This window comes from Hevea brasiliensis, chromosome 7, assembly GCF_030052815.1.
Source record: "Hevea brasiliensis isolate MT/VB/25A 57/8 chromosome 7, ASM3005281v1, whole genome shotgun sequence".
NCBI classification, from domain to species: Eukaryota; Viridiplantae; Streptophyta; class Magnoliopsida; order Malpighiales; family Euphorbiaceae; genus Hevea; species Hevea brasiliensis.
In genome coordinates this window covers 19,745,636-19,754,901 of record NC_079499.1, presented here as the reverse complement: position 1 = coordinate 19,754,901, position 9,266 = coordinate 19,745,636, and the positions used below count along the sequence as shown (strand labels likewise).

Here is a 9,266-nt window from a genome sequence, read left to right as displayed (position 1 = left end):
AGTCAGTTGGAAACAATGCCATGCTCTCTCAAGTATTCATCAAATTCAGTACTCAAATATTCTCCTCCACGATCTGATCGAAGAGCTTTAATACTCTTTCTTGTTTGATTTTCTACTTCAGATTTAAATTCTTTGAACTTTTTAAAGGATTCATGTTTGTATTTCATCAAATACAGATACCCAAACCTTGATTTATCATCAGTAAAGGTAATAAAGTAATGAAAATCGCCTTTAACCATTTCCTTAAATGGATCACATACATCACTATGTATTAGCTCCAAAATATTTTCAGCCCTTAGCCCTTGTCCAACAAAGGGTAATCTAGTCATTTTGCCCTAAAGGCAAGATTCACAAGTTGGAGTAGGCTCAGAGCCCAATGAGGATAAAATCCCCATTTTCTCTAATTTTGCAATTCTATCTTCTGTAACATGACCTAATCTTAAGTGCCAAATATATTTTGAATTTTGAGTTGATTTTCATCATGGCATTGCATTCTTTTAGATTGCTATACTCTGGACAGTGGAAACACTTTCCTGCTGACAGTGGAAACACTTTCCTGCTGATAGTGGAAACACTTTCCTTTACCTTTGTCAAGTTTGATCTTTGTTTTTCTGTTTGGCTTATCTTCTTGGAAGGACCAGGAATCTGAGGTTTCTTTTTCTTATTGCCCTTCTTCTTGTTGGACTTTCCAGTAGAAGAAGATGCAATCAAAGCTACCTCTTTTCCTTTATTGCCCGGCATATTCTTTTGGGCAATAACTAGCATGTTGAGTAAACCAGCTAAGGTGCATTCCTATTTAGTCATATGGAAATTTGTCACAAAATTCCCAAAAGACTCAGGAAGGGACTAAAGGATCAAATCCATCTGTAGTTGGAAATCCATGTTGAAGTCAAGATGTTTCAACTGCTCAACATTCTGTCCCTCAGACATCTTCATGTGGAACAGCTGCCTAGATATCTCATACCTAGCATTCCTACTGTGCTCACCATACAACTCTTGTAGGTGAAGGAGGATCTCACTCGTACTCTGCATGTTCTCATGCTGCTTCTGTAACTCATTACTCATGGAAGCAAGCATGTAACGCTTAACTCTCATATCATGCTCCTTCCACTTGTCCAAAGTTTCATGTTCCTCTTGAGTGGCCTCTGGAGGTAAGGGACCAGGAACATTTGAATCTAGAACATATCCTATATGTTCAAGGTTCAGGATAAGTTTCAAACTTCTTAGCCAATCAGAGAGATTAGGTCCTGTCAACCTATTGCGATCAAGTATGCTTGTAAGGATATTGGATGGTGGTGGTTGTTCTGTGCTCATTATTATCAGAAAATTAATTACAGAAAATAACTAGATTAATTAGTAAATGTATCAAGTAATTAACCAAAATGATTATGGTCTTTTAATCAAATTGGTCCTCCCACTAACTTAGCGAATCCTACACTTCCAAAGTAGAAAACGGAAATCCTAGTTGGATGGATTTCTAGTGGGTGATTGAATTCTTATAATTCTATTGATCATCCTTAGGTACATCCGTTATTGGAATTACAATAAACTATAAGTGAGCAACTCCTTGCCCATCACCTCTCATGTGAGGTTTAATCCTTTACCTAGCCTCTAATGCTCAAAATCTCAGGTACATCCATTATTGACTTATCTTGCATTAGTTAAGTTGATCCCATTGAGCCAGTAATTATGCAAATAATTTTAATGTCCTCAGGTACATCCAATATTGGCCACCAAACCATTTACATATTTACAACATCTCATGCATAACAATTATTCTTAAGAAAATCTCTTAAATTAATTGCATCTTATGCAACTATTTAAAATTTCTTAAAATAATTGCCCCAATGGAGGGCCCATATTATAATTACTTTAATTATAGCATTTCCAACTTAATCATTTGTTTGGAACATTTTATAGTCATCCTAATTACTATTAAGGTCTCACTTTGCACATTATCCATTTAGCATGCATATATCATATAATTGCATACATTCCCATACATCTCATGCATTCATGGATAAGTAGTAAATATGGTATGATCATGGACTCTCTAAGGGATTCAATTCTGAGCCACCAAGAATTGAATCAGGGCATTCCTAGGTGCATTTCATTCATTCATTTTACAAGAGTTGCTGAAGGAGTACATAATCAACACTTGATCTTGAATTCCTCCCACTAGTCTCACCAATGCTCTTGACCTCCTTGAACTTCTTGCAATCCAATATTACATAGTAATCCTTGGCATACCAAGGCGAATTTACAAGAACTTAAATAAATGAAATTACAACAAAAAATTATTACAAACTTAATAATACATGCCCAAATAAATTAAAATAAATTAATTAATTTACAATCCCAAAGAAACATAAAAGAAATAAATCCAATCACATTGGTCTTTTATAGTCCATGATCATTCATCATGCATATCACTATTTAACAATTAAATAAAACATAAATACTTAAATTAAATTGAATATCTCATATTCAACTTAAAAATCCAGATTTGAATATGATTCAAATAAATTTAAAAATTCAGATTTGAATCTCATTCAAACAAATTTAAAAATTCAGATTTGAATCACATTCAAACAACCTTAAAAATTCAGATTTGAATCACATTCAAACAATTTTTAAAAAATCAGATTTGAATCACATTCAAATAATTTTTAAAAATTCAGATCTGAATATTATTCAAACAACTTTAAAAAATCAGATTTAAATATGATTCAAATAACTTTAAAAATTCAGATTTGAATCACATTCAAACAACTTTTAAAATTCAGATTTGAATCACATTCAAATAATTTTTTAAAATTCTGATTTGAATCAAAATTCAATTGTGTGATTAAAATTCTAATTAAACAATTTAATTAGACATAGAATGAGCTTTTAGATCATACAACAATTGCAAATTAAAAAGCCAAACCTTTGTACCACCCATGAAGCCAAACCATGTGCACCATTGATGGTGTTCTTCAAGCATGCTACCACATATCCATTGCAACCAGCAATGGATAAATCATCTCATGATCAAACACACAATTAAATCATATAAACAATAATCTAAATGGCAAATATAGCGGCTCTGATACCAATTGAAGGAATGGAAGCGTGAAAAACACAAGTTTATGCCATTGAATTCAAAATTTTCACCTAGGGTCATATGCATCATGCAAGATTTATTTTTATCTATTTGATTTCAATGATAAACAACATATTAAAACTCTTTTAATATATTTTTGGATCTGTATTTGCCATTTAAGATTTTAAAATTAATTAGATTAATTTTAGAACCCTAGATTAAATCAAGAACAAACACACTAACCTCTTGATGCACTGCAGTGTATTTGCGCCTTTGAGATGCATCTTCAGGATACCAGATGTTGTCCCTCTAGCTTGTCCACACCAAGAACACCTATGGCAGCCCTTGAACAGCTTCTAAAGCTTTTTCTATTATTTAGAAAATCAACTTCTGCCTTTTAAGAGATTAAAGATGTAAACAAGACATTAGAAACGATTTCTAGTATTTTTAATTCAAGAGATTGATGGCTAATCTCTTTGAATTGATGAGAGATGAAGAAGAAGAGATGGAGAGCCTCAAAATGGCGTGACAAAGGAGGAGTGGTTGCTGGTTGTCTTATTTTTAATTCATAACAACACTTATATAGCTAGGTCAACACATTAAACCCTTGCCACATGTTACCCTCTGATTGGTTCTAGGTTTAATTGACCCAATCACATTGTGCCAAGTGTCAAACCTATATTTAATCTTAATTTTAATCATCTTACATGATTAAAAGACATTTGGCAAGCTTATGTGTAATGCCATATGTCACCATCTCATGGTGCCACATGTCACCCTATGAAATGACCAAAATGCCCCTGTGTCTTAATTTTGAGTTCTTATCGATAGAGGTATCAGACTCACACTTGCACCTAGATCACAGAGTGCCTTGTTTATATTCATGTTGCCAATAAGATAAGGTATGGAGAAGCTTCTTAGATCCTTGAGCTTTGGTGGCAACTTGTTTTGCAATATGGCATTGCATTCCTCTGTAAGAGCAATAGTCTCATAGTCTTCTAACCTTTTTTTCTTTGAAAGAATTTCTTTAAGGAACTTAGCGTAGGATGGCACTTGAGAAAGTGCTTATGTGAAAGGAATGTTAATGTAGAGTTTCTGTAAAACTTCTAAACACTTTCCAAACTACTTATCCAATTTAACCTTCTGGAATCTTTGGGGAAAAGATAGAGAAGGTTGATATGGCTTTGGTAACTTCTTTTTCTTCTTTGTTTCCTCTTGCTGTTCCTTTTTAGCTTCTTCCTCCTTGTCCTCTGTTTGGTTATCAGATTCATCAGAGGTTTTCTCATCAGAGGTTTTCTCAGTTGATTTTTTCCTTTAATTGTTATTTTTCTAAGTTCTGCCACTCTTCAAAGTAACTACCTTACAGTGCTCTCTGGGATTCATCTCTGGTTGACTTGGTAGTTTACTAGTAGCATTGCTTGAAATACTTGCTTGATGAGCAATTTGGTTTTCAAGCATCTTATTATGGATGGCTAGTTGGTCCATTCTGGAAGCTAACTACTTTATCATTTCATTCTGCTATTATTGGGCTGCTAAGAAGTCTTCCATCATGGATTCCATAGTCAACTTTGGTTCAGGCTATTGAGGTTGAGGGGGTGCTGGTGGTCTGTACCCTTGTTGCTTGTTCATAGGTTGATTATGCGAGTTGGACCATGAGAAGTTAGGGTGGTTTCTCCATCCAGGGTTATAAGTGTTTGAATATGGATTGTTGAGCTACCTCTGGTTGAAGTTTCCTTTGTTATTCACATAGTTTAGCTGTTCTATAAAGGATTCATTAAAGTTATTGCATTCGGAAGTCATACACCCTCCTCCACAGCTGTCGCTGTTTTGGTTGCTCATCCCTATAGCATTGGCTTGCATTCTGTCAAGCCTTTTGGTGAGCTGGTCAAACTAAGTATTTATCATGCTTAGGGCATCCAATTCTAGGATCCCTGCTATTCTTCTTGTATCTCCCCTTTCATTCGACCACTTATAGTTATGATAAGCAACATTCTCCAGAAGTTCAGGGGCTTCTCCTACCGTTTTCTCCATCAGGTCTCCTTCCGTAGTTGAATTTATTATGCTCTTTAGAGAGGGCAATAACCCATTATAGAAATTTTGAACTAGGAGCCAATCTTTTATGCCATGGTGTGGACATTTCCTCTGTAAGTCTTTATATCTCTCCCATGCATCATAGAGTGATTAACCTTCCTTTTGCCTAAAGGTGTTGAGTTCAACCTTTAATTTTGCAGTATTCGTAGATTGGAAATACTTTGCTAGAAAAGCTTGCGAGAAGTCTTCCCAAGTGGTGAATGTTCCAGCTGGTTGAGAGAGTAACCACTTTCTTGCTTTATCTCGAAGGGAGAATGGGAATGCTCTGAGCCTTCTAGCTTGATTAGAGACTCCATTTATCTTGAATGTATCACATAGGGCAAAAAAGCACTGGAGTTGGTAGTGTGGATCTTCTGTAGGTGAACCTCCAAACTAAGTCTGTTGAATCATCTGGAGCCATGCTTGTTTTAGTTCAAAATTATTAGCCTCCATTGTGGGTTTTGTAATGCTGGGTTAGAATCCTTGGATAGATGGAGCTCTATAGTCCCTCAAGGGTCTTGGCCTGTTATTGTTGTTGGCCATGACTGGAGTTTCTAAAATTCCATGATCTTATTCTTGGCATCTCCTTTCTCTCCTGATGGTTCTTAGAGTCTTATCTATCTCGAGATCCAAGTCCAACACTTCTTCCTCTGGTTTTGTTCTGGTAATGCACCAAACCAAATACCTGAGGGAAAATAAAAGAATAAAAACAAATTAAATAAATTTAAATAGTGATAGTAAATGCCTAAATCAGCTAAATTTCTTATCCCCTAATATTACTAGAAATAATTCCCCAGCAATTGTGCCAAAAACTTGTTTGCTGGTTTTACAATCCTGCAAATGCACGGATCGCTAACAAGTAATAAAGTAGTGAGTAGAATATCGTCCTGTGAGGAATTTGATTAGCAAGTACTAAATTACACAGCAATTATGACTATCTAGGCTACCGAATATAATGAAAGAGTGAATCTAATTTATTTTGAGTGCTAAAAACTAAGAGAACAATGAACTTAAAATGAAACAATCTGTTAAAACAATTCCAGAATTAAGATTTCACACTTTAACCTTACTATGGATTCAATCTTATCTATTCATTGGATTGAGGATCGTTGCTTTGATGGAAATTAAGCCTAAGATATCCTAGGTCCTCTCTCAAGGCACATAAGGTGTATTTCAATTAGAGCTAAACCCTACTTTCGTTGGTAATTAGTCCTAATAAAGACCCTTCAAGATCTATGATTAATTATGGAATTCCACGAAGGATTTCATTCTATCTCTAGGTCAGATTTCCTAAGTTTAATACTCCAATTTTCTAATACTAACCTTCACCTTTCAGTTCTTCAATTAGCATCTTATATCATGTCTACATGGGTACCAGCACATAGCATGCATTGAGAACACAGAATATTAAATCAAAGAGCAAAACTCAAATCCAATAGATAAAACTCAATATTTATCCATAATAATGATTATAAGTGTTACTCTCCTAATTCCAGAATAAAGAAACTACTCACTCATGCTGAGTTTAACAAACATAACAAAAGTAAAATAAAAGAACATAAAAAGCAGCTTAAAGAAATAGAACAAAAGAACCGAAGAGAATTCTTTACAGCTTTGAACTCATTTTGGCTGAGGACTCCCCCTTGATGCTAATGCACTGTTCTTCCAGACGGCTTAGAGAGAATGATGAAGATATATGTATATGAGGATGTGTGTATGAAGATGGGGATCTCTTCTTTATTTTCTCCTACTTCTATTTATATTCAATGTCCTAAGGTTAAGTTTTTAGAGTCCCAAAGGCATCAAAAGTTTGTTCTGAGTGTAAAAACTGGAGCTGGAATCAAAATAGGAAACTAATTGTTAACTGATACATGGCTCATGTGTCACTATCCGGCCTAAGGCCTTGTAACTTACTAGAACTTGAAGGTTGCATCTCGTATTTGGGCATAAGGTTACACGGGCCTTAGCTAGTTACACGAGTCCCATTACACGGCCCATGTTCTGTTGTTTTTCTAGAAATTCTTCAAGCTTTGCTAGGTAGAATCTTACACGGGTCTTTGCAGGTTACACAGGTCGTATTACATGGCCCGTGTACTGTGTCTCCTCTTTGACTTCATTGGTTTTCTCCTGGAAGTAAGTTACACGGGTCTATGGTATGTTTACACGACCCGTGTAAAGTGTATCTGTAACACCCCTGTTTGTATAGCCTGGTATATTTCACTATTCCAGTGACCAGTGTCGATCCGGACAATTAAGAGGATTAGAACCACATTTAAGACAACTAGCTAAGCCCTGAACACAAATAATTAGTAATTGCCAATTAGTTAAGTATAAATAAGAAAAACAGAACATAAGAAGTTAAACGAGCCGAGAGTCACAGCGATGGGTGACCTTCTCAGGAAGGACTGCGAGGTCGATTTAAACTCAAATTTCGAACTGTAAAATGTGACGCTGCGATCCTTAGGACTATTGCGAACACAGTGGAAAAGAGAAAATCACAAAAAAGAACTGTTAAGCCGGTCAAATAATTAGGTCAGGGATCCGGAAGAAATATTGAATTATTTACAAACCGAATCGAACCAGCGAGGGGCAATCTGGTCAATTGACCCCGAGAGCTGATTCCTGACTTAACTGTCAAATAAAATCGGAGAAAACAAAATTTGGGAATCAGGAATTAAATTAAAGAAGTAATGGAAAAATAAATAGAAAAAAAAAAGAAAAAGGAAAAGTGAAAATTGGTGACATCATGCATGACATCATGCATGATGTAATAAACCCAAATTAAAAAAATAAATAAAATTGAATAATTGTGGTCTTCCATAAGGGATTAATTTATAAAAGAAAAATTTTTTTTTGCCAAAGTCTTCATCTTTTCCACTTTGCCGTCTCTCGCTCCCTCTCCCTCACAAACTCCATGGAAGCTCATTTTGAGCTTGATCAAACCTTAAATCCCACCATAGAAATTTAAACTTCCATTATTAAATCTTGAATTCAAGCTTTGATAGAGAACTTGACAACAAAAAGAAGAAGAAAGGAAGAAGTCTTGAAGAGGTGAAAATTCAAAGTGAGGTTAGTAAGCTAAACTTTTAATTTCTAGTTAAATGCATGCTTAGTTACTTAAAGTAACTTAGAAATTAAAGAAATGAAATAAAAACAATTGTGAGGGACCAAACCTTAATTTCGGCCAGCTAGGGTTTTGATGTGTGTATGCATGAATTTGATTGAATTCAAATTGTAGGTAAGTTGGTATGAGTATGGAAGTGATGTTGGTATGCATTGTAGTAGTTGAATGTAACAAATTGGGAATTAGGGTTTGGCACTTAGGGTTTGGAAGACAAAAATTGGAGAAGTGGTCAAATGGTGTGTTTGACCTTGTTTGAAGTGAAAAATGGTCATTTTTAACCAATTGTTGTATGTTGGAAGTGTTAGAACCAAATGGAAATTCAGACTGGTTATGGGCAGTATGCAGGCAGCATGACCAAGGTCCCTTTCAGGGATCAAAACTAAAAATTTACAAACCCAATTGGTGTGAGGCTAATTGGGAATGAAACTAGACACAAAATGACACAATTTTCATTCAGGAATCATGCCCAAAAAATGACCAAAACCTAGTGAACAAATTGACCAAATCCGGACTTAGGCAATCTGACCTGTACAAAAATGACCAAATGAACAGTGTTTGTTCATTTGGCCATAACTTGGGCTAGCTAGGTCTAAATGACCTGAAATTTTACCAGTAGAAAGCTGAGATATAGACCTAAAACTTTTATGAAGAACACAAACCCAAATTATGCCCTTAACCAAGTCATTTGGCCACCCAAAGTTGGTGACCTAAAACTGCCAGAACCAGTTTGGTGCCCAGAAATCTGGGTAAGTCCAATCCGGCAGCTATGATTCAAATGGCTATAACTTGAGTTAAAAAACTCCAAATAGAGTGATTCAAAAAGGAGAATAAAGTTAAGACAATAAAGAACAATTTCTATGGAGAAAACTTAGCCAAATTCTAACAGCAACATGACTAATGGAACTGTGAAACCTAAGACACCAAAACTGAAAATTTACAATTTTGCTTAAAAGACCTAAGTTTTGAGAAAACAACTAAAACCAACAA

At 35.2% G+C, this 9,266-nt stretch overlaps 1 non-coding gene across 1 annotated transcript; it reads left to right on the top strand.

Moving 5' to 3' along the window:
- Positions 1–5,204: 5,204 nt before the first annotated feature.
- Positions 5,205–5,312, top strand: LOC131181902 (small nucleolar RNA R71). Its single transcript, XR_009150376.1, has one exon. It is a non-coding gene; the product is annotated as a small nucleolar RNA R71 (small nucleolar RNA).
- Positions 5,313–9,266: the final 3,954 nt, after the last annotated feature.